Source organism: Papio anubis, chromosome 17 (genome assembly GCF_008728515.1).
Source record: "Papio anubis isolate 15944 chromosome 17, Panubis1.0, whole genome shotgun sequence".
Classification (NCBI taxonomy): Eukaryota; Metazoa; Chordata; class Mammalia; order Primates; family Cercopithecidae; genus Papio; species Papio anubis.
The window spans coordinates 8,185,726-8,212,357 of NC_044992.1; positions in this window are offsets into that span (position 1 = coordinate 8,185,726).

Consider the following 26,632-nt stretch of genomic DNA (forward strand, 5'->3'; position numbering starts at 1 on the left):
TTTGTTTTTGTTCATGCTTTCCCTCCTCCTGGAATCTGCTTCACTCATTCATGTACATCCAAATTCTACTTGCTTTCCAAAGATGTCCACGAATGTCAGTTCCCCTAGGTAGAAATAATCTCTTTCTCCTGAATTTCCACAACATTTTACCAAGGCCTTTCATAAAACATACCCTTTCCTTCCTTTTTAACATTATAATTTGGAAACATGTCTTTATCATTCCTCAGAAACCATGAAATCCTTGAAGGTAGGATTCACGTCTTATTACTTATTTTAAACTCATTATTGAAACTAGTGGCTGGGCACGGTGGCTCACACCTGTAATCCCAGCACTTTGGGAGGCCGAGGTGGGCAGACCACGAGGTCAGGAGATTGAGACCATCCTGGCCAACATGGTGAAACTCTGTCTCTACTAAAAACACAAAAAAATTAGCTAGGTGTGATGGCGGGCGCCTGTAGTCCCAGCTACTCGGGAGACTGAGGCAGGAGAATGGGGCGAACCTGGGAGGCGGAGCTTGCAGTGAGCCAAGATTGTGCCACTGGACTCCAGCCTGGGCGACTGAGTGAGACTCTGTCTCAAAAAAAGAAAAAAAGAAAAAAAAAAAAAAGGAAACTAGCAAAGAGTTTGGCTCTTGCAGACCCTTAATACATCTTTTTTGGATGAATAGGTGGATAAATGAATGAATGGGGCCCAGTCTCACTTTGTGATTATAGCTCGGCAGCAATCACAACTGTAGTCATGCACCGTTAAACTACCAGTTCAGTTTCCTCATCTGTATGTTGGTGGAAACAACAATAATGATAATATCAGTCTTGCCTTTCTTACATGATTGCTGTAAAGATCAAATGAGATGTGAAAGCAAGAAGTGTTCAATGCAAGGTATCCACCTGGAATTAAATAAAGACTATTTTTAGCAAAGGCGGCTGACGTGACTGCTTATGACTCAGTATTAGCCACAGCAGGCCAAAAAATTCAGAGAAAGAGTGGTCCCCACTGGTACAACCTGGGGGAAGACCAGAGCAACTCAAGGGACCACTGACCCAGCCTCTGTTTTCTTCTTAACAAAACACTTGAGGGCAAGGGGAGAAAGTGGAAGTCCTAACAACCTCCTGCCCCAACTCCTTGGATGTGCCAGGCATCGGGGCTACATTTAACTGTCTGGGGTCCATCCCAGCCAAAGGCTGAGGTGCCTTTGAGAAGCATGCCTGTGCCTTTGAGAAGCATGCCTGTAGCTAAAGCAGAGAAGGGAATCCAGTGGCCCATGTGAATTCTGCAAAGTGCCTGGCAAGACATTGTTTCAGGCCTGGCCACATGCATTTGCTCAAACCATGTCCCTGAGCCTCAGGTTCTCTCTCTGCGTTTCTCAGCTCTGCTCTTTTCTGTCTTGATTTCCTTCACAGGCATCCTCTCCCATGTGGTGGCACAGATGGTTCTGAGCAGCCTCACACTTACATCCTACCAGTTTAACAACCTTCTCGCAGAAAAGAGCACTTCTCTTCCCCAGTAGTTCCAGAAAAAGTCTAGGGATTAGGACTTGCTAGACCGACAGGAGTCCTTTCCCTGAGCCAATCACGGTGGTCAAGGGGATGGAGTCTCCTGATGACCCAGTCCTGTGCTATCTGGAGACCCCAGGAGCTGGAGCTGGAGGTGGAGGCAGTGGTAGTGGTGGGGATTACTCTAAAGGAAAAGGATGGTGCTGTCACCAAAGAAATGGGGAATGAAAGTTGCATAGGGGAAAAAACAGATCCCAGCCCACCCATCCTGGCAGGAGATACCAAGCTCTATATAAAAACAGTGCTTTTCTCAAGCCTGATATTGGGCACCTATTCTTTATTGAATGCTTTACAGAGAATTGTCCCACCCAGCCAGGTAACAAGTTGTCCAGGGCACCCGGACATAATAGCTCTATTCCACTGTCACCACCTCATCCCCTCTCTCTCTCTGTATTATCCAGATTGTCTTTAATCTGTCTCTGATTTGCTCTTAATCATCAAGCATGCCTTGCTGTCATATTTCCGGATTCATTATCCCTCTTGGCCTCCATAAGCATGAAATATAAGAGCTGTCTACTGCCACTTCCTGTCCAAGCCCACAGGTATCATCACCGTATACATATATCATTGGGCTGCTAGTGGTCATCAAGGCAGAGAGCCTATCTGAACATTAAAGAGACAGAGCCTTGATGATATTGCTTGAGCCTCTGAAACCAGCCACACCTGAAACCAGCTATCCCTCTGTTGAGGGTTGAATTGTATTCCCAAAATGGTATGTTGAAGTCCTGACCTCCGGTACCTGTGAACGTGTCTTGATTTGGACATAGGGTGTTTGCAGATGTAATCAACTTAAGATGAGGTCAGGCTGGGCGCGGTGGCTCACACCTGTAATCCCAGTACTTTGGGAGGCTGAGGCGGGCAGATCACGAGGTCAGGAGATCGAGACCATCTTGGCTAACACGGTGAAACCCCGTCTCTGCTAAAAATACAAAAAATTAGCCGGGCGAGGTGGTGGGTGCCTGTAGTCCCAGCTACTCGGGAGGCTGAGGCAGGAGAATGGCGTGAACCCGGAAGGCAGAGCTTGCAGTGAGCCAAGATAGCGCTACTGCACTCCAGCCTGGGCAACAGAGTGAGACTCCATCTCCAAGAAATAAATAATAAAAAAAAGATGAGGTCATACTTCATTAGGGTGGGCCCTAATCCATGATGACAGCTGTCCTTATAAGAAGAGAAGAAACACAGAGACAGGCACACAGGGAGAGCCTCAGTTGATGATGAAGGCAGACATTGTAGTGATGAGTTTACAAGCCAAGGAAGGCCTAGGATTGCTGGCAACACCCAAAGCTAAGAGAAGAGCATGGAACAGAATCTCCCCAAGTGCCTTCAGAAGGAGCCAACCTTGCTGCCATCTTGGTTTCAGACCTCTAGCCTCCAGAACTGTAAGAGAGTAAGTTTCTGTTGTTTTAAACAACACGTGTTTGTGGTTGTTTCTTAGAGCAGCTCTAGGAAACAAATACGCCCTTTCATTTTTCTCACCAGTTTTGTCAGCCAATGAATTTCCTCCTTGCTTGAGCAAAATTATGTTTCTCTTACTTACAGCTACAGTCCTGAATAATACATGTCACCTACACTATGCTATGTGCTGAGGATTCAAAGGCAAATGAGACCCTGTCCCTACCTTTAAGTCATCCATCCTGTGGCTCTAAGCCCAGCATCATCTAACCTTACTGGGGCCAAAACCAGTGAGAAGGACAAAAAGAAACTCAAAGTCATGCTGGGATGGCAATGTTTTACCCTGAAAAATGAAAAGTATGTATCTCGAGCACCGTTCAGACCTCTGATGAGAGCAAGGCATGATTGGCGAGGAAGAGCAAATCAGAGACAGAATAAAGGGCTCCTGTGTGTCCACTGAGACAGGCAAAAACATGACTGGATAAAGGCCAGTCTCCCCAGCCTGGCACTGATGGTTTCAGCCTCCCTCCCTCCCTCCCTCCCTTGCTCTCTCTCTTCCTTCCTTCCTTCCTTCCTTCCTTCCTTCCTTCCTTCCTTCCTTCTTTCCTTCCTCTCTCTCTCTCTCTCTTTTTTTTCTGAGACAGGGTCTCCCTCTGTTGCCCAGGCTGGAGTGCAGTGGCATAATCTTGATTCACTGAAACCTCTGCCTCCAGGCTCAAGCCATCCTCTCACCTCAGCCTCCCGAGTAGCTAGGACTACAGGTGTGCGCCAGGATGCCTGGATAATTTTTGTATTTTTAGTAGAGATGGGGTTTTGCTATGTTGCTCAGGCTGGTCTCAAACTCCTGGGCTCAAGCAATTCTTCAGCCTTGGCCTCCCAATGTGTTGAGATTACAGGTGTGAGCCACTGCGCCCCGCTGTCTAGCCTGTATTTCTATCATCATCTTCCACTATATTTGGCTCTTTCTGAATTCTTTCCACCTCCTTTGCTCCAGTCACATCAAATTACTATTTATTCCCCAAAGACACTATATGCTTTCAAGAGTTGTTAGGTTTGCACACCACAGCTGTCTACAGAGTCCTTTCCTCCATCTCTAAGTCCTAGCCATCTATATTAGCTCCTTAGGGCTGTTACTAGAAAATGACCACAAACTGGGTAGCTTGTGCCATCCGAAATGTATTCTGTCACAATTCTGGAAGTTGTACATCTGAAATCAGGGCGTCAGCAGGGCCATGCTCTCTCTGAAGGTTCTAGAGAAGGACTCATCATCGCCTCTCCCTAGTTTCTAGTGGCTGCTGGAAATCCGTGGCACTCCTAGGCTAGTAGACAAATGACTCCAATCTCTGCCTTTGTTCTTTTTTTTTTCTTTCTTTCTTTTTTTTTTTTTTTGAGACAGAGTCTCACTCTGTCGCCCAGGCTGGAGGGCAGTGGCCGGATCTCAGCTCACTGCAAGCTCCACCTCCCAGGTTTACGCCATTCTCCTGCCTCAGCCTCCTGAGTAGCTGGGACTACAGACGCCCGCCACCTCGCCTGGCTAGTTTTTTGTATTTTTTTTAGTAGAGACGGGGTTTCACCGTGTTAGCCAGGATGGTCTCGATCTCCTGACCTCGTGATCCGCCAGTCTCGGCCTCCCAAAGTGCTGGGATTACAGGCTTGAGCCACCACGCCCAGCTTGCCTTTGTTCTTATGTGGCATTTCCCCTGTGTCTGTGTCCAAATTTCCCTCTTCTTGTAAGGACACCAGTCACTGGTTTAGGACCGACCTTAATCCAGTGTGACTTCCATCTTAACATGGTTTTATCTACAAAGACCCTATTTCCAAGTAAGGTCACATTCACAGGTACCAGGGCTTAGGACTTGAGCAAATCTATTTGGGGCACACAATTTAGCATACAACATCATCCTTGGAAGCCCAGCTCAATTTGCCACCTTCTCCAGGAAGTCTCTGTCACCTACTACGGCATGAACGTCTGATGCTCCTGGTCTCTGCTGTAGCCGCATCACCTTTGTCCCTGCGGTAGAGATACTTGTGAACTTATTAATTTAGAGTTTGTGAGGGACAGGACTGGAACTCAAACCTTGTCTGTATGGTCCAAAGCCCTTGGTCAGTACCTGTGTTACTCATCAGAAAATAATCTATAAGTTGGGCATGGTGGCTCACCCCTGTAATTCCAGCACTTCGGGAGGCTGAGGTGGGAAGATCATTTGAGGCCAGGAATTCTAGACTAGCCTGGTCAACATAGCAAGACACTGTCTCTACACAATTTTTTAACAAAAATTAGCTGAGTGTGGGGGTGTGCACCAAAGTCTCAGCTACTGGGGAGGCTGAGGTTGGGGGATTACTTGAGCTGAGGAGTTCAAGGCTGCAGTGAGCTATGATCACACCACTGCACTCCAGCCTGGGTGACCGAATGAGATTCTGTCTTAAAAGAAAGGAAGGAAGGAAGGAAGGAAGGAAGGAAGGAAGGAAGGAAGGAGGAAAAAGAAAGAAAGAAAAAATAATCTATAAATATTTCCCTTTTTAAATTGAACTGATAAGTAGAAACGAGATAAGGTGAGGGAGAGATTAGCTGTATGGTAGATTCTGAAATGATTTGCAAGCCATTAAAATAAAATGAAAGCTGCCCTAATAAGAACTAAAATACAGCTCATCTGCTTTGGTACCCCACTTACAGTAGTCGGAGTTTTGGTCTCTTGCATCCTTTAGATGGGACAGCTTTGAAATGCTCGAAAGGGCTAAGAAGAGTCTTGGAGACCCAAGAATGGCCCTGTCCATTGGCCGCTCTGGCCTCAAGGGTCAGGGATGGTGGAATAATCCCCCTTCCCTCTGCTCTGGTGACAGCTCCGGTCCCACACTCTGACTGCCCTGTTGGAAACTCAAAACTAAATACACAAGCGGAAGACACTGTGTGTCAGGCCTGCCACGGGGCAGTCTGGGTCCCCATCGAGCTTCATGGAAAAGTTGTTGGCCAGGAAACAGGGTGGCTGGCCCAGAGCCTGGGCTTGCTCCATCCGTGGTCTAAGCATTTAACAGAAGGAGCTACTGCTGTCTGCCTGGAGACAAGCGAGTTAAGAATAACTTTGCAGAGGCTGAGCTTTACAGTCCTAGTCATCCTGAAATAGCTGAGACATGATCATCCATTACCTTGATGCCTGTCTTTCAGGGAGACACTTCCAGAGACTGGCCCGGGAAAGCACATTATATATTCCTCTTTATTAAAATGTCTCAGCAAGACCCTTAAATCAGGCTTTGAGGTCCAGGTTCCAACTTCTTCTTAGTTAGAATTCCTCCTGGTTCTTGCCAAATTGGGTAGTTCGCAACGTGGGGACTGTTTCTAAATCAGGGTCTGAGAGCAACCAGCCTCCTTAGGAAAATGACAAAATAAATTCAGATGGAAAAGAAGTATTAATGAGCCCTTATATAGCACTTGTATGGCTTTCTTAGGTGCAATTTTAAGTGCTTTGCATAGATAGGTACTGAGACTATATTATTGTCCCATATATTCTCTGTACCTCTTTGTGGGAGAATTACACCTCCCTACTATGTTGACATCAAGCTTAGCCATGTAACTGGTTTTGGCCAAGGAAATGTAGACAGAAGACACATACATCACTTTCAAGAAGAAGCCTAAAGGGCCATTTCATGGATCCACCATCAACCACTCTTCCTGCTACCCTAACACCAGCGACGTTCTAGATAAGGGCTCCTCCTTCAGTCTGGTTCCAGAGGGGAAGGCCAAAGCCAACCCGCAATGGACATGTGATATAAGCAAGAGATACATCTTTGTTCCTGTAAGCCACTGAGTGTGTGGAGTTGTTTGTTATCACAGAAAAACTTAGCCTGAGCTATTATCATTATCACCATTTAACAAATGAAGGAACCAAGGCAGAGATTGTGCAACTTAAAGAATCTCATCCAACCAGGAGGTGGGAGAACTAGGATTCAAATCTGGGCAGCCTGGCTTCAGAGTCCATGCTCTCAACCACTTGACCAATTGCCTCTGAAAGTGTCTGTTGTTTTCCTTCAAAACTCCTTTAGCCGACAGTATCTCCACGCATGCCGTTTTTCTTCATTTCCCATGGAGGTAATTAAGAATAACCGGCAGATTGTCTGCTTCTCGGTAGGTAGAGAAGACCAGGTAGATGACTCTGTGTAAGAAAACATAACAGGTGGCTGGGCATGGTGGCTCACGCCTATAATCCCAGCACTTTGGGAGGGCGAGGTGGACAAATCACGAGGTCAAGAGATCGAGACCAGCCTGGCCAACATGGTGAAACCCTGTCTCTACTAAAAACACAAAAATCAGCTGGGTGTGGCGGCATGTGCCTGTAATCCCAGCTACTCAGGAGGCTGAGGCAAGAGAATCTCTTGAACCTGGGAGGTGGAGGTTGTAGTGAGCCAAGATCACACCACTGTCCCCCAGCCAGAGCTAGAACTGTCTCAAAAAAAAAAAAAAAAAAAAAAAAAAGCATAATAGGTTACTGAAGGAGCCAGACTCATTGGTATGCAAAACCGGAAACAACTTTTTTTTTTTTTGAAACGGAGTCTTGCTCTGTCACCAGGCTGGAGTTTAGTGGCGCGATCTTGGCTCACTGAAACCTCTGCTTCCCGGGATCAAGCAATTCTCCTGCCTCAGCCTCCCAAGTAACTGGGACTACAGGTGTATACCACCACTCCCAGCTAACTTTTGTATTTTTAGTAGAGACGGGGTTTCACTATGTTGGCCAGGATGGTCTCAATCTCTTGACCTCGTGATCTGCCCACCGTGGCCTCCCAAAGTGTTGGGATTACAGGCGTGAGCCACCATGCCTGGCATGGCTAACTACTTCTGACCTTCCTTTCCTCCACTCCATCTTCCACGTCCAACCTCTTTTTCCTGGCACAAAACCCTCTCAGAGGCCGTCCTTTTTTTGTGAAACAGCTCTATTGAGATACAGCTGGCATACAATAAACTGCACATAATTAGGGTGCACTATTTGGTAATTTTTGACTTTTGAAGAGACCCGTGAACCATAATCAAGATAGAGAACACTTTGTCACTCTCAAAAGTTTCTTCACGGCCCTTAATATTTCCTCCCTCCTGTCCTTCCCCCGTCTTCAGGCAGCACTGATTTGCTTTCTGGTATCATTGATTTGTCTGGTTTCTCACATTCAGCATAATTCCTTTCAGATTCATCACAGGGTGTGTGTGTCGGCGGGGGAGCTCTTTTTTCCAGATAACTTAAGCACAGCCACCTTCTACAGGTGCACAGGGCCCATAGGAAAGTCCACTCATCTGTGACCTGTCACTCAACGCAAGTGCAGGACGTTCTGGGCAGCTGCTCTGAGCTGCTTCACCTTTATTTCCCAGGCCTAGCAGGCTCCAGGGTGAGGCCACCCACGGCACACAGGCCAGGCTCTCTAAGCATTTGAAGGTATGCTTCTCTGGCCTGAAGACAGAAAGGGCATCCCCTACTGCTCTGTGTACCCCATCCCAGTACTTGGGGGAATCATTCCCTTTCCGATCTCTGAGTGAAGTTCTTAGCAGCCCCTATATAGCCTCCAGAGGCTGATACTCAAGAGTCTCCACGCTGGCTTTTTTGGATCATTCTTAAGCAAACTCTGCATAGGTGGTTAGGAGCTGTTCTTTAGAGCATGTGGGCACCTAACATTTTATGTTCTTAGCTTGAGACCTCATCTGAAACGGAGACAACAGGAAAATTTGGATGTTAACATCCTGTGATGATACCTTGGAGGTTAAAGGAGGCCATTACTGGCTGGGCGTGGTGGCTCACACCTGTAATCCCAGCATTTTGGGAGGCCAAGGCGGGTGGATCATGAGGTCAGGAGTTCGAGACCAGCCTGACCAACATGGTTGAAACCCCGTCTCTACTAAAAATACAAAAATTATCCGGGTGTGGTGGCGTGCGCCTGTAATCCCATCTACTCAGGAGGCTGAGGCAGGAGAATCGCTTGAACCCGGGAGGCGGGAGTTGCAGTGAGATTGCGCCACTGCACTCCAGCTTGGGGGAAAGAGCAAGACTCCATCGATCGCAAAAAAAAAAAAGAAAAAAAAAAAAAAAAGGAGGCTGTTGCTTAGAAACGTCCCTAACTGATGCCTCAAGTTGCACCTGTAGCCCAAGTGCCCCAGACTTCACCAGCTATGAGGTCACACCATTTGCTGTCAGAGTCACAGTAGCCAAGGGCCCCAGTCCCCTTGAACACACAATTTTACCAGATTCTCCTCCATAAGTCTTCTAGTACACTAGCAGAAATGTTCATGAGAGCTACAAATCCACCCAGATCCCCACCTCCACCCTCATCAGCCCTGTGATTTTGCAACACTTCCCCACTCTCTTCTCTCCAAGGACCCCTCCTCAGTCTGGAGTCTGACTCCTCTGGCAGTGGCTGCCCCTGCTTCCAGTATGGCTTCATCTCAAGCATGGGGCACAGACCTTCCCTCGCGTGTTCCCAACAAGGCTGGGGCTGACTTTGCCACATAAGGGGACTACGGAAAAGTCAAGGTGACAGAAAGGACAGAATGGAGGGTCTTTACAGAGGTCCCTTCTTTAGGGCTGCCAAATTTAGCAAATAAAAATATAGGACTCCCAGTTAAACTTGAATTTCAGATGAGCAATGAATAATTAATTTAATTTAATTAATTTTTTTTTTTTTTGAGATGGAGTCTAGACTGGAGTGCAACAGTGCAATCTCAGCTCACTGCAACCTCTGCCTCCCAGGTTCTAATGATTCTCCTGCCTCAGCCTCCCAAGTAGCTGGGATTACAGGCGTCTGCCACCACACCCAACTAATTTTTGTATCTTTAGTAGAGACGGGGTTTCACCATGTTGGCCAGGCTGGTCTTGAACTCCTGACCTTGTGATCTGCCCGTCTAGGCCTCCCAAAGTTCTGGGATTACAGGCGTGAGCCACCGCACCCGGCCATGAATAATTTTTTCACTTTAAGTATGTCCCAGGCAATATTTGGAACATAGTTACACTATAATATTATTTGCTGTTTATCTGAAATTCAAATGTAACTGGACATCCAGCATTTTATCTGGCAACCCTGCCTCTTCTGGGTGTCTCTCTGTAGTCTCTGACATGTCCTCTCTTCCAGAATCCAACTTACTTCCCATAATAAGGGAGCCCTGGAGAAACCCTCCCTCCCGTCTTTTCAACTCTCAAAGCTCCAAGAACAGGGAGCAGGTTTCCCCTCCAAGAGTCCAAGCCTCCTTCCAAGTCCCTAATTCTGGCTCCAGGATGACTGATCATGAAATAGCCATTCCTTTCAGGAGAACTCCCAACCCAAGAATGTGCTCTTGTCCTTTGCCTCCTAATGGCATGAGAACAATACTCTGGGATCTGCACGTTTCCTGAAGTCTATCTTGCATTGTTATTCTTTTTTATTATTTATTTATTCATTTATTTTTTGAGATGGAGTCTCGCTCTGTCACCCAGGCTGGAGTGCAGAGGCGTGGTCTCAGCTCACTGCAAGCTCCGCCTCCCAGGTTCACACCATTCTCCTGCCTCAGCCTCTCGAATAGCTGGGACTACAGGCGCCCAACACCGTGCCCGGCTAATTTTTTGTATTTTTTTAAGTAGAGGCGGAGTTTCACCGTGTTAGCCAGGTTGGTCTCGATCTCCTGACCTTGTGATCCGCCCGCCTCGTCCTCCCAAAATGCTGGGATTACAGGCGTGAGCCACCGTGCCCGGCCGTTCTATTTTATTTTATTGTAAATTGACAGTTTATAATTGTATATGTTTATGGAGCACAAGGTGATGCTATGATTTATGAACATAATGCAGAAGAATTAAATCAAGCTAATTAACATATTCATCCCTTCAAATGCTTTTCATTTTTGTGATGAGAATACTTGAAACGTACTCTCTTAGCAATTTTGGAATATACAATACACTATTATCATCTATATTCACTGTGCTGCACAATAGATCTCAAAAAGAAAGTATTCCTTCTAAGATTTTTGTACCCCTTCACCATCCATCTCTCCATTCTTCCCATCCCCAGTCTCTGTAACCGCCATTCTGTTCTCTGCTTCTACTAGTTCCATTGTCTTAGAGTCTAACTGTAAGTGAGAACATGTGGTATTTGTCTTTCAGTGCCTGGCTTATTTCGCTTAGTAGGATGTTCTTTACTTGGATCCCTGTTGTCACAAATGACAGAATTTCCTTCTTTTTAAAGACTGAATAATATGCCATTGTGTCTATATACCACATTTTCTTTATCCATTCATCTGTTGATGGACACTTATGTCGGTTCTATAATTTGGCTGCTGCGAATCCCTAGGGCTACAGTGACAAGGGAGTACAGACATCTCTCTGACAAATTGATTTCAAATCTTTTGGGTAAATAACCAGAAGTTGGATTGCTGTATCATATGGTTATTCGACATCATATGCTTATTCTATTTTCATTTTTTCTTTTTCTTTTTTGCGACAGTTTCGCTCTCGTTACCCAGGCTGGAGTGCAATGGTACGATCTTGGCTCACCAAAACCTCTGCCTCTGGGTTCGAGTGATTCTCCTGCCTCAGGCTCCTGAGGAACTGGGATTACAGGCATGCGCCACTATGCCCAGCTAATTTTGTATTTTTAGTAGAGATGGGGTTTCATCATGTTGGTTAGGCTGGTCTCGAACTCCTGGCCTCAGGGGATCCACCCGCCTCGGCCTCCCAAAGTGCTGGGATTACAGGCGTGAGCCACCGCACCCGGCCTATTTTTAGTTTTTCGAGAAACTGCCAAACAGTTTTCCATTAAAGCGGTGCTGCTTTACATTTCTGCATTCCCTTTCCCCACCTGCACAGTTGTTCTTGAATAACCTGGCCTGGGGAATCGTCAGCAGGTGAGTCAGATTGCTTCAGGCCTTAGGAGACCTCTGTGAGTCTGGGCACAAAGATTTGGCCTTAGCAGTTTTTCCTGCATCTTCTGCTCACCGCTCCCAGTCTTGGACAAGACTGTATCACACCTCTCCCCAGAAGAAACAATAGTTTTAGAAATAGGGCCATCCTACAGCTTCGCCCTCAGGCAAGATAATTATTTCCGTTACTATGCAGAGCAGAGCAGTCCCCGTTCCACAACTGGATGTTGACTTTCTAGAATCAAAGGCCCATTAAAGTATTTTCCCTAAATCAACACTGCAAGTTGCCCACAGGCTAAAACCCCCGCCTATGTCTAAACATAAGGACTGCTTGTGCATTTAATATATCAGTTTTTCCTACACGGAATCATCAAACCTTCATAAAATCCAGGGCTTCAGTCTTAGCCAAGATCTCACCAGCTGCCCCACCACCATGTATACCACTGGGGATTCATCCAATGAATAGATTGGAAATCTTTGTATGAATGCCTTGCTAGATTTTATTTTTTGGTTCAAAACACAGTGATGCTTCCACTGGACAGCTCTGGTGGCGCTGAAATCTTCAGAGAACAATGAGCTTTCCAGATAACTGAAGATTATCTCTACAAAACCCAACACTTCATTTATTTTATCCATTTTGATTGGAATCTGTCAAAACTGTCACAGCACAGATCTATGTCTGTTTTTTTTTTTTTTAAGTTTTTCTGTCTCCTTTGTCTTCAGGGTATCATGTGGGTTGACACTGTGCTAACTGTGTCTACTTCTAGAAACCCCTTCCTATTTTTTAGTCGCTGTCAAGAAGGATGTGTTAAAAAAAAAAAAAAAAAAGTAAAAGAATCACAGGGCCTAAAGACTTTTTCTTGCAAGTAAAGCTCTTGTCTTTTTTATTTTATTATTATTTTTTAAGACAGAGTCTCTCTCTGGTCCCCAGGCTGGAATGCAGTGGCGCAATCTCAGCTCACTGCAACCTCTGCCCCCTGGGTTCAAGCGATTCTCCTGCCTCAGCCTCCCAAGTAGCTGGGATTACAGGTGCCTGCCACCGTGCCTGGCTAATTTTTGTAGTTTTTTAGTAGAGACGGGGTTTCACCATCTTGGCCAGGCTGGTCTTGAACTCCTGACCTCGTGATCCACCCGCCTCAGCCTCCCAAAGTACTTGGATTACAGGCGTGAGCCACTGCACCCGGCCGCTCTTGTCTTTAGAGCGGGACATTGTGAAGGTTATATATTCAAGGGGTTTGAAGGGTTTTGCTTTGGTTCATGGCTTAATTTTAGCTTTCCATCTTTCTGAAAGGTTAAGATTTCTTCCTTCTAAATAAGTGGGATGTCATTATAATGAAATGCACAAGTTCCTTTAGAACACGCTATGGCAAGCTATCCAAGTTAGAGCTGTTGCTAAGGGAACCAGGCAAAGTTTGCTTAATGTATAAACCTGGTTATTATATTTAAAATTCAAGCAGCAGTCAGAGATTCCTATTGGGAGAGGGAAGACTTTACTTTTGAAGAGGAAAAGTACTTAACTCCTAGAGGAAAGTGTCATTCCTGAGGTTCACCCTCGTGGTCTGGAGACAAACACGTGGGACTTTTCTTTGTGTGTGTGTGTGTGTTTCTAACAGTGGAAGAAAAGGAAAGCCAGGCTAAGCAGAGAAAAGTAGAAGAGGAGACACAGCAGCTCGCTCTCTCCCAGTAGCCATTAGACTGATTGAGCAGGGAAAGGTCAAAAGAGAAGCAGTTCACAACTATGATACCCACTCTAGAGGCGAAAGAACAACTGAGAGAGAACTATCCAAGAAGTTTTTGGATCCCGAAGCACAAAGGTGAGGACAGAGCAAAATATGACTTTCCCTCATAAGAGAAAATACAACTGACCTTGGAACAACACGGGGTCGGGGGTTAGAGGCACCGACCCCGGCACAGCTGAAAATCCATGTACAATTTTTTTTTACTCCTGCCAACTTGACTAATAGCCTCCTGTTGACTGGAAACCATGCTGATCACATAAACAATTAACACACATTTTGTGCGTTATATGTATTATATGTTGTATTCTTACAATAAAGTAAGCCGACTGGGCGTGGTGGCTCACACCTGTAATCCCAGCACTTTGGGAGGCCGAGGCGGGTAGATCACGAGGTCAGGAGTTTGAGACCAGCCTGGCCAACATGGTGAAACCCTGTCTCTACTAAAAATACAAAATATTAGCCGGGCATGGTGGCATGCACCTGTAATACCAGCTACTCAGGAGGCTGAGGCAGAAGAATTGCTTTAACCCGGGAGGCAGAGGTTGCAGTGAGCCAAGATCGAACCACTGCACTCCAGCCTGGGCGACAGAGTGAGACTCCATCTCAGGAAAAAATTAAAAAAAAAAAAAAATATATATATATATATATATATAAAGTAAGCCAAGGGCCAGGTGCAGTGGCTCACGCCTATAATCCCAGCACTTTGGGAGGCTGAGGTGGGTGGATCACTTGAGGTCAGGAGTTCAAGACCAGCCTGGCCAACATGGTGAAAACCCATCTTTACTAAAAATACAAAAATTAGCTGGGCATGGTGGCGTGCGCTTATAATCTCAGCTACTTGGTGGGCTGAGGCAGGAAAATCTCTTGAACCCGGGAGGAGGAGGTTGCAGTGAGCTAAGATTGTCTGCACACCAGCCTGGGCAACAGACTCTGTCTCAAAAAAAACAACAACAACAAAAAAAAAACAAAAAAACAAACAAAAAAAACCCCCCAAAAAAACCCAATACAGTAAGCCACAGAAAATAAAATGTTATTAAGAAAATCATAAGGGGCCAGGCGTGGCGGTGGCATATGTCTGTAGTACCAGCTACTCAGGAGGTTAAGGTGGAAGAATTGCTTCAAGAATCTTTCTTCAAAAAAAGAAAGAAAGAAAAAAGAAAATCGTAAGGAAGAGAAAATATATTTGCTACTCATCAAGTGGAAGTGAGTCATCATAAGGCTCTTCATCCTCATCACCTTCATGTTGAGCAGGCTGAGGAGGAAGAGGAAGAGGAGGGGCTGGTCTTGCCGTCTCAGGGGTGCCAGAGGTAGAAGAAAATTCCCATATATAATGGACCTGCACAGTTCAAACCCATGTTGTTCAAGAGTCAGCTGTAGGCTAAACAATTAAAACGCTGAGGTCGAAGGACGAAGACATTAAGTTATCCCTCGTCACAAGCTAATGTTGCCCTCCCAGACTTCTCCCTCCCGCCGCCCTCACCCTCACCCACCACCCTGATGTCTATAGGAGGGGAACCACAATAGGTCAAAGAATCTTAGATTTCAAAAGATCATCCAGTTTGTCATAGTTATTTAACCGTTGCAGAAACCAAGGCCCGCAGAGCTCAGGGAGGAATTTGAGTCCTCACTCCTAATCCAGCATGCTTTCCCACTGCATCATCCAGGGCGGGAACATCCCCGGAAAATTCAGTAATGTTCTCACTTAATAGTAGTCCTCCCCCAGACTTATAGACAGCAACCTTTCCAAAGTTTCCTTCACAAAACACTAGCCCAGGAGATGCTCCACCATCCAGCAATTTCACTTCTGAATCGAAGTGGGGACTCAAACAGGTATTTATGCTCCCCTGTTCACAACATCATGATTCACACAATAGCCAAAAGGAAGAAACAAGCCTAATCTCCCCAATGGATAAGTGGATCGATAACACGTAGCATATACAAATGGCCCTACAATTATTCAGCCTTAATAGGAAGGAAGGATATTCCTATTCTAACATAGATGTTGACCCTTGGTGCAACATAGATGAAGCTTGAGGGCATTATGCTAAGTGAAATAAGTCCAACATGAAAGCACAAATATTACACAATTCTGCTTATATGAGGTAGCTAGAGTAGTTCAAATCCATGGAGACAGAAAGTAGAATGGTGCTTGCTAGGAGCCAGGGGATCAGGGAACGGGGAGTTACTATTCAACGGATACAGAGCTTCAGTTTGGAAAGATGAAAAAGCTCTGAAGGTGGATGATAGTGATGATTGCACGTTGTCACAGTGTAAAGATACTTAATGCCCACGGAATGGTAAGCTTTGTGTTATATATATTTTACCAGAATTTTTAAAAGGAGGACAAAAGGATAAGTGTTTCACTAATTAATGGTATCACCAAACAAGCAAGTCTGGGGAGGTCTGATTACATTTCCCTACACACACACTTAAACACACACAGACAGGCGCACACACACACGCACACTTGCCCTGGCAAGTCGCAGTGCACATTCAATAAAAGACCCAGAGCAGTCCTAAATCAAAGACTATTTAATTCAATTTAATCAAGCATTTCCTCAACAGAACACAGAGCTCTTTTTATTTCCATGGAGCATGATTAACAGCCCACATCCATGGTGCGCCCCTTGGGAAATGCTGATAAAAAGTTTCATACTGCTCAAAGCATTTCCTCTGCTAATACCTCACTGAATACTTCCTGCCAGCCAAAAAGACAGTCCCTAGCAGTTAGACCTCCAGAATCTTTATTGACCATTGGACAGTCAATGAGTTAGTCATTAATTGTCTCCATTTTATTGACGAAGAATCTGTGGCCCAGGAAAGTCAAGCCCTAGCCCAAGGTACTGCAAAGTTGCTCTGCCAAGATCACACCAAAACCCCAGTTTTCTAAACCCTGTCCTGGGCTATTCCTCTCCAAACCCACGCCGGTCCCCTGATGCTCCTTCTGGGTGTCCGGGTGTAAGCAAAGTGAGTTCATAGAAGAGCCTCAGAGCTCTGGAGTCGCTGGGAACACCAAAGGGCACAGAAGGACTCAGGGATCATAGACCCTCTTAAAGGTTAGTGTTCCAAGCCCCAATCTCTTCCTTTCTCCAAAATAGGGCTAGGGAAGCTCAGAGATATCCTGTCACCGACCAGCAATCCCTGGCTTTTCCTGATGTAAGAACGTAATGCACCCCGGAGGACATAAGACTCATCCAGGGTGCAGATTAAAATATAGACTCCCAGGCCCGCCTACTGGAGATTCTGATTGAGTAAGTCTGGGCAGAACTTGGGAATGTTTTAAATCAACATCTCAAGGAATCTTATCTTGGAGGAAGAGTGAGTACCCCTGACCTTCACACTAAAAAGGACCTCAACAGAATACCTTCTGGCTCAGCTCCTTGCTCCACGGATAAGACAGCTGAGTCTCAACAGAGCCTGCATGACTGTCCAAGTTCACATGGATACTTTTTTCTAAAGGCTTCAAAAACAGAAACAAAAGCCCAATGTTCATTTCTTTGAGGGAAGAGACAGGTCTAATTTTTAAAATAAGAATTGATTTCTATGCTCCTCTCTCTGTCCCAGCACACCCTACAGCATTCCATCCCTCCCTGCCCAGTGGAGACCACTTCTCAGGGCTCTCCTGCGCCTGTCCTGTTCACTGGGGGCAGGTCTAGCCACTTTGGAAAATGTCCCGGCCGTCTCCCTCACTGTAGACCTAACTGACTGCAGTATTGATCCAACTTGCTTTCCGAGCGTTGATGGAGACCAAATGGTGTTTGACTTGCCCCGCCCGCCCCATTTCCGTCTGAGTAGCAGTCAGACCATCTCAGGCTCGAAGTATGCTGCAGGAGGAAGCTGGCAGGAGGAGTTCTCCCTTCCCAAGGAGCTTACCCCCACCCTCCCAGCTGGAGAACCTGCCACCCAGCCCAACGCATGAGACGGATGAACCCAGACAAGGCCGGGCACACACACAGCATTCCATCGTCACTTGGCAGGTCCTTGTCAAAGAGCAGATGGAAAAGTCTGAGAACACTCAATTCCCCAAATTCCTTTTCTGAGAGCTCTACCCTGTCTCAGCTCTAACAAATTAGTCTTTTCAGACTAGTTATAACCTAGCCTCCCTACTTACACACACATCGAATTTCTTTGCTTTGGATCCCAGGAAGGGGGTACTGAAGTGATCCTTTATTATGGCCCCAGAGTTGTCTGCCTGTCTCCCTGCCTGGTGAGGGTTGCTGCTCCTAATCAGAAGGTCTTACAGGCCACAGGTTCACCTCAAGGGGGCCTCGATGCTCCCTGTGGCCCCAGAGTCCTTGCCAGCAACAGGAGCACAGCGTGGAGTAGCAGATCTGACTTCAAACCCTGGCTTTCTGGCCGCGCTATGATACTGTTGAATCCCTCTGGGCCTGCTTGTGCATTTGCAAAGTGGGGAGAATCTTCTTCTCAATGTTCAAATGGGGAGAAGAGTATCTACTTTGCAAGGTTGTCATGAGAATTAAACAAGATGCTGTGTGCAAAGTGCTTGGCATACAGTTAAACAAATGCTCAGGGAACGGAGGTGATCAGGATTTCCTGGAGCTCTCCGGACTTCTCTCACCTTCACGTGGCTCCCCTTTGAAACAAAGAAAGCCAGGTAACCTGAGATGCAACTCAGATTATGGCCATCATACAACCTACATCGGAGGTCTTAATTTGTGAATTTTCATGTAAGATATAGATGAGGGATATAAAAACACCTGAAATTTGATCCAAGAATGTGTTATTTAATCTTTTTTTTTTTTTTTTTGGAGACAGGGTCTCACATTGTCATCCAGGCTGGAGTGCAGTGGCGGGATCTCTGCCCACTGCAGCCTCAACCTTCCAGGTTCAAGCAATCCTCCTGCCTCAGTTCCCCCAAGCAGCTGGGACTACAGGCACGTGCCACCATGCCTTGCTAATTTTTGTATTTTTTTTAGAGACGGGATCTTGCCATTTTGCCTAGGCTGGCACCACCATGTTCAGCCTGTAATTTCATCTTCTTTTCTTTTTTCTTTTCTTTTCTTTTCTTTTCTTCCTTCCTTCCTTCCTTCCTTCTTTCTTTTCCCTTCCTTCCTTCCTTCCTTCTTTCCTTTCTTTCCTTTTTCTTTTTTTTTTTTTTTGACAGAGATCTGTTTCTGTCACCCAGGCTGGAGTTCAATGGCGCAATCTCTACCTTCTGGGTTCAAGTCATTCGCTGCCTCAGCCTTCCGAGTGGCTGGGACTATAGGCGCTTGCCACCACACCCAGCTAATTTTTGTTTTTTTTTTTTTGTAGACACGGGGTTTCATGTTGCCAGGCTGATCTCGAACTCCTGCAGGCCACTGCACCTGGCCATGTAATTTGATCTTTATTGCTAAATTGTATCCCAGGAAGGTTGCATCAATTTATACTTGCACCTCCAATGTAAGAAAGTGCCTGGCCTCCCTTCCCCTTCACCAACAAGGCCTATTCAGGTCGAGTATTCCTTATCTAGAATGCTTTGGATTTGGGATTTTTTTCAGATTCTGTAATATTTGCATAAACGAATGAGATATTCTGGAGATGGAACCCAAGTCTAAACACAGAAATTCATGTACACCTTATACACATAGCCTGAAGATAATTTTATATAACATTTTAAATAATTTTGTGCATGAAACAAAATTTCTGTTAAGTACTTATGTGTGGAATTTTCCACTTGTGGCATCATGTCGGTGCTCAAAAGTTTTGGATTTTGGAGCACTTTGGATTTTGGAGTTTTGGATTAGGGACGCTCAACCTGTAGCAACACTTTCTCTCTCTCTCTCTCTCTTTTTTTTTTTTTGAGTCTCGCTCTGTCGCCCAGGCTGGAGTGCAGTGGCGTGATCTCTGCTCACTGCAACCTCCTGGGTTCAAACAATTCTCCTGCCTCAGCCTCCTGAGTAGCTGGGATTACAGGCGCACACCACCACATCCAGCAAATTTTTGTGTTTTTGGTAGAGACAGGGTTTCATCATGTTGGCCAGGCTGATCTCGAACTCCTGACCTCAAGTGATCCACCTGCCTCAGCCTCCCAGACTGCTGGGATTACAGGCGTGAGCCACCACACCTGGCCTGTAGCAACATTTTTAAAGGCATCACCAGTTCAAGGAATTACCTCATCGTTGTTCTGATTGGTGAATTTGTGATTAGAGGTGAGGTTGAAGTTTTTTTCATATATATTGGACAATTGTATTTCTTCTTTTGTGATATTCTTTTTTTTTTTTTCTTTTTTTTTTTTTTTTGAGACTGAGTTTTGCTCTTGTTGCCCAGGCTGGAGTGCAGTGGCACCATCTCGGCTTATTGCAACCTCCGGCTCCTGGATTCAAGTGATTCTCATGCCTCAGCCTCCCGCATAGCTGGGATTACAGGCATGCAGCACCACACCTGGCTAATTTTGTATTTTTATTAGAGACAGGGTTTCACCATGTTGGTCAGGCTGGTCTCGGACTCCTGACCTCAAGTGATCTGCCCACCTTGGCCTCCCAAAGTGCTAGGATTACAGGCATAAACCACCGCTCCCAACCCTTTTGTGTTATTCTTATTCTTGTCCTTTATTTTTTTAAGGCTTCTTTATTTTTTGTTAATTTACAATATTAAGATTAATTTATAATTAATTTATTAATTTATAATTTTATATAAAATATAAATCATTTATATAAATATAAATTCTGTCCTATGTGAGGTAATTTTTTTCTGACTTTTAACATTGACTTCCATGTCTTCTGAAATTTTACATTTTTAGTTGGTCAGAGCAATCTCTTCTTTTGTGATGTCTGCTTTTGATATTATACTAAAGACCTTCACCCCAAGATTACATAAATATTTACTTATATTTCATTCTAGTATTTTTCTTTCTTTCATAGATTAGTACTGTTAGTTCTTCTAGAAACATGCTGTGCCCTAATGGCTATGTAAATTTAAATTTCAAGCAATTAAAATAAAAAAATGTGGCTCCTCAGTGTACTGGCTCCATTTCAAATGCTCAGTAGCCATTTGTGGCTAGTGGCTGCCATGCTGAGAAGCACAGGTGTTGAATATCTCCACCTTCACAGAAAATTCTACATCTATTGGACAGAGCTGATCTAGAATTTATTTCGTGAACCATGCAGAAGGGCAGGGAATCTAACATTGTTCAAAAGAGGTCATGCAATCATTTCAATACCATCTTTTGAATAATTCATCACTTTGATCCTGATTTGAGATGCCACATTTATATTCATAAGTCTAGTAATATATACTTGGATCCATTTCTGTATTTCCTACTCTTTCTTTATCTATCTTCCTAATCCTTATCAGGACCACACAGTTGCAACTATGACAATTTTACAGCATCTTTTAATGTTTAGTAGAGAAAATTTTTTTCTTTCTTCCTTATTCATTTAAAAAAAAATCATGGGCAATTCTCACACTTATGTTTCCAAACTTTAAAATCATTCCATAGTTTGGAGTTGGAATTGCATGCATACAATAAATCAACCCATGAAGGGCTGTTATTTCTCACCTGTTTCCCCAGCTTCCTGCACTTTCCATCAAACTCTGCACTCCAACTAAACTTAGCCACTTGATTTTCCACCAACACACACCAGGGCACACTCCTCACTGTGCTTTGTCTCCTCCACATAGAACTCATTCCCCAGGCTGGTCCACTAGAAACCTCCACTTGTCCTTTTAGCTGAAAGCTCCTTTTCTCTGTGAAGCCCTTTCTGACGCCTCTGGACAAATGCAGGTGCTTCTCCCACTTTCTTTTGTCCATTCCGATGTTGGAACAGGGTTATCTTGCTATTTTACATTTGTTTGTTTACAAGTGTGACTTCTTACTATGATCAACAATTTGAGGGCAAGTACTGAGTCCTTTCCATTTTGAATTTCCAGAACCCACCAATAGCATTTTGACTCAAGATAGTTACTTAACAAAAATGTATTGAATCAAAGAGCATAACTCAAGTCACACTGGAAAAGTTAGCTACAGCCTTGAATGTAGGTATCGGCAGGCTTTGCCTAGGACAGAGCTGTTGTGTGTTCATTTCATCTGGCAGTGATGTGTTAACTGAATTGGGGTGTGGAGGTGATAGGAAGCCAAGAGACTAGTTAAGAGGCCATCAGACGAGTTCAAGGCAGACATAGTAAAGGCCTGAATAAAGGATGGCTGCTAGGGCTTGGGAAGGAGGAGACATTGTTGAGGGATGACGCAGGGTTAGAATTGTTGGGAGACTTCAGGCAGACAGGGCCAAAAATGTGACCAGGGACCTAATACCATCTTTCTGCAATTTATTCTCATGGACTTTTCAATACCTGTAAGTGTGTTTGTGTCATTCACTAACATTACAATTTTACCATATTTACTATGAAATTTTACTACAAAATCAAAATTAATTATTGTAACGTCACCATCGATTGTTCTAGAACTAGCTTAGTCAAGTCACCTAAACTCTTTGTTTTCTCATCTGTAAAATTAATATCATAATATTACCTCCCTTAGAGGGCTGTGGTGAGGCTAAGATGAGCTAATACTTGTAATGTGCTTAGAGCAATGTCTTGCACATAATAAAAGCTCAATAATCGTTGGTTATTTTATTTTGTTTTATTTTTTGAGAAAGAGTCTCTCTCTGTCACCCAGGCTAGAGTGCAGTGGCGCCATCTCAGCTCACTGCAACCTCTGCCTCCTGGGTTCCAGCAAGTCTCCTGTCTCAGCCTCCCGAGTAGCTGGGATTACAAGCGTGCACCACCAATTTTTAGTACAGATGGGGTTTCACCCCCTTGGCCAGGCTGGTCTCAAACTCCTGACCTCTCGGCCTCCCAAAATGCTGGGATTACAGGCATAAGCACTGTGCCCGGCCCACTGGCTATTTGAAAGATTATTATTCTTATGTTTCCATCCAGAGAAGCACCCATTTATCCTTGCCACTAAGGTAGCTTCCTACCTGTGACAAAAAGCCACCAGCCAGCCAATGACTCATGGAGCTTTACATGGCACCACCTGTCAAAGACTTTTTGAAGGCCGAAGTCTATTACATGTATATATGCATGCAACTGGGCAAAGAAACGGTCCTTCCCCTGTGAAGTTAGGTTTGTTCAAGGATCTCGTTACCTCGCTCTATTCAGTGGTGTACCTGGTAAAAACTGGTCTCTATCTCCTTTGAGAGGCAACGTGGTGCAGCTGAACAAGGATGGAGCTCTTGGACTTTAGGGTGTAATTAGGGGGCGGAGGGCCATCTAGATGGAGAAGCCAGAAGAGACCACCCCAAAACAGATCCATTCCTGTCCCAGGAGAAGGCCAGAGTGCTGTTTTCCTACATGGCTCTAGGGTGGCTTAGTTTCACCGCTTCCATCATCCATGGGGAGAATGTGAGTTGGAGAGGGAGGAACTGGAGGTTGTCGCCATCTTCTTCTTGTCTCCAGAGAGGGATCCAAGAAGAGCTGTGATGCCCCTGCTAGCCAGAAACTGCTACCGTCAGCAGATTTTAAAATCCCAAGAATTCAGGTCAAAGGCATCTCATTCTACACGTTGCTTTGTGGAATCCTCAGAATCTGTGGGCTGCAGTGCAGCTATTAGATGTGTTGGCTTCATTTCACCCATTTTTGTCATGAAACCTGCCATATTTCCCAGAAGGAAAGTGAGACATGCTGATTTGTTTATTACATAAAAGCCATTATTACAGCTCTTATTATCTCGTGAGAAGAGAGTGAGAGATTCCACGGAGTCTGCTATGGGTTGTACCACCTTGCTCATAATGAAAACGAGATATACCACTGTATTTATTATTGATTTTATTCTCTTACTAAGAATGAGGGTGAGAGGTGTCACTCTCTGCAGAAAAGCTTCTACTGGTCCTTCTTGTGAATGGAGGCTAAAGTGGCAACGTTCAATGCCAAGTCAGTTGAGCTGGAACGTTCTCTCTCATCCATTCCGCCCTTGCCTCTAGACTTGCCGGTCTCAGCCCTCCAGGACAAGACTCTGACTTTGAGGTCTTTCGTTAGCATTTCCACATTCACAAGGGGTCACACTAACAGTTAATGCCTTTGTGCTGAAACAAGGTCTTCACTGTGCCTCTCTGGGCGAAAACAAAATCCCTGGACACAGAGTTGACTTCCAGAAAAGGCTCCCGTGCTAAGTCAGCCAACAAGACTCCAGAGCTAATCGGAACCAGATGTGAGTTCTTTCACTTAAATATATTACAGGTCACTGATTTATTTTTTGAAAGCACCTATAACAACAATTAAAGTCATAAAATGTGTTTTCCCTGGATATTTTCTCATAGTTGACCAAGTGATATAGTCTGATAAGTTGGGGGTAACCTATGCCAAAATCAACATATTTGCTTTGTGTGAAATCTGCAGAATATGTCTGTCTGCGGAGGTGTGCTCTGGTCAGGACAGGGACAGTTGCCAACATACAAACAGTTTCCTAAAATATCCTGTGCATGCAGGAATGATAAGCAGACCCCATAGATCTGTGGCTGAGAGGTGGAGAGAGAAATGCCTGGGGGAGAGAAATAGAATGAGTGGCATTAAGCATAATTCGGGTAATTTGGCAGATACTTCCTGCGTTTAAAAAATGGAGTCGATAAAGAGCTCAGCAACGGCCGACAACTTTCTCCATACCAGTATCTCTGCCAAAGTTCAGATGCTGGGCTGATGTCTACCTCTGGGAAGAACTGCTAGCAAATTCATGGGTTGTTCTTCCATCTAAAGTCTCTTACCAAGACGAATTGTTTTTGGGAGAAGTGGTCCATGGAAATGGGTCTGGCTTACAATGCTACATGCCATCAAACAGGAACCTCAGTGTCCCCATGATCGCCCTCCGGTTTTGGGGCTTGTTCCTTTACTTTTGGGCACCATTTCCATTCCAATAAATCTCCTATTTTCTTTCTTTTCTTTTCTCTTCTTTTTCTTTTTTCTTTTCTTTTTTTTTTTTTTATTTTTGAGACAGTCTCGCTCTGTCACCCGGGCTGGAGTGCAATGGTGCAATCTCGGCTCACTGCAAGCTCCACCTCCCGGGTTCAGGCCGTTCTCTTGCCTCAGCCTCCTGAGGAGCTGGGACTACAGGCGCCCACCACCACGTCAGGCTAATTTTTTGTATTTTTAGTGGAGATGGGGATTTCACTGTGTTAGCCAGGATGGTCTCTTGATCTCCTGACCTCATGATTCACCCGCCTCGGCCTCCCAAAGCACTGGGATTACAGGCATGAGCCACCATGCCTGGCCCAAGAATCTCCCATTTTGAAACACTAGACTCTGAATGCCCTCTGGTCATAGGCTGTTTCTTGTGTTTCCTTTTTCTTTTCTTCTTCTTCTTTTTTTTTTTTTTAAATATGATTCAATTCAACTTTATTTATTTTGTTATTTATTTATTTTTTAATTATACTTTAAGTTTTGGGTTACGTGTACAGAACGTGCAGTTTTGTTACATAGGTATACACGTGCCGTGGTGGTTTGTTGCACCCATCAACCTGTCACCTACATTAGTTATTTCTCCTAATGTTATCTCTCCCCTAACTCCTCACCCCCCACAGTCCCCGGTGTGTGATGGTCCCCTCCCTGTGTCCATGTGTTCTCATTGTTCAACTCCCACTTATGAGCGAGAACATGCGGTGTTTGGTTTTCTGATCTTGTGATGGTTTGCTGAGAATGATGGTTTCCAGCTTCATCCATGATCCTGCAAAGGACATGAACTCATCCTTTTTTATGGCTGCATAGTATTCCATGGCGTATATGTGCCACATTTTCTTGATTCAGTCTATCACTGATGGACATTTGGGTTGGTTCCAAGTCTTTGTTATTGTGAATAGTGCTGCAGTAAACATACATGTGCATGTGTCTTTATCATGGAATGATTTTTAATCCTTTGGGTATATGCCCAGTAATGGGATTGCTGGGTCAAATGGTATTTCTAGTTCCAGATCCTTGAGAAATCGCCATACTGTCTTCCACACTACCATCAGCAGTGTAAAAATGTTCCTATTTTTCCACAAGTGTTTTGTTTTTCTTATATGCACTTAGGGAACTCTTCTTGGCATTAATTGTTTTTTTAATTATTTTTTGAGAGAGGGTCTCACTCTGTCGTCCAGGCTGGAGTGCAGTGGCACGATCATGGTTCACTGCCACCTTGAACTCCAGGGCTCAAAAAATCCTCCCACTTCAGCCTCCTGAGTAGCTGGGACTACAGGTGCACCACTGCGACTGGCTAAGTTTAAACAATTTGTTGTTGTTGTTGTTAAGATGGAGTCTTGCCGTCTTGCCTAGGCTGGTCTGTAACTCCTGGGCTTAAGGGATTCTCCCGCCTCAGCCTCCCAAAGTGCTGGGATTACAGGTGTGAGCCACCCGTGCCTGGCTGACCCTGATTGTCTTCGATGTCCAGTTTCCATTCTTCCTGCTTTTGGTGATAGTCACCCATTTCCATCTGGGAGAATACCCCTCCCCACTTCCAGGCCTGTGACCCACAAGGGTTGCTAACATTCCACTATCTCCCACCCCCACCACCACATACACCCCCCGGGTACCTTGGGTAGTACATGCCCTCAGCTTTGCCAAAGGGAAAGGATGAATTCGGTGAACACGTATGATCAGCGGAGCTTTTAGACTTCAGGTCCTTTCTTTTTGGAAATTAATTTCCTAAAATAGTGAATACGTTCACATGGTTCCAGGAAAAGCAAGGGACGTTGAATAGTAATAAAAGAGAAAACTATAAATCAAAAAATGAATAAATTGAAAATTTGATAAAAGAACAAGACATCTGCATAGTCTTCAAGTGCTTCCCCACAAAATCTCATTTGTTACAAAGGGAAAAAGAGGAATTTTACCAAGGAGAACCCTGGCAGACACCACATTAATAAAGCGATTAATGTTAATGTCATCAGTAATGGGACAAATTGGAATTGTGTGCCACTTGATAGATGCAATGAGAAGGTCATATGTCACTCCTGTGATATTCCCGCCAAAGATTTGTAAGCTGAATCTAATCATGAGGAAATACCACACAAATCCAAATTAGAAGACATTCTTTAAGATTATTGGCCTATGCCTGGGCATGGTGGCTCATCCCTGTAATCCCAGCACTTTGGGAGGCCGAGGCAGGTGGATCCCCTGAGGTCAG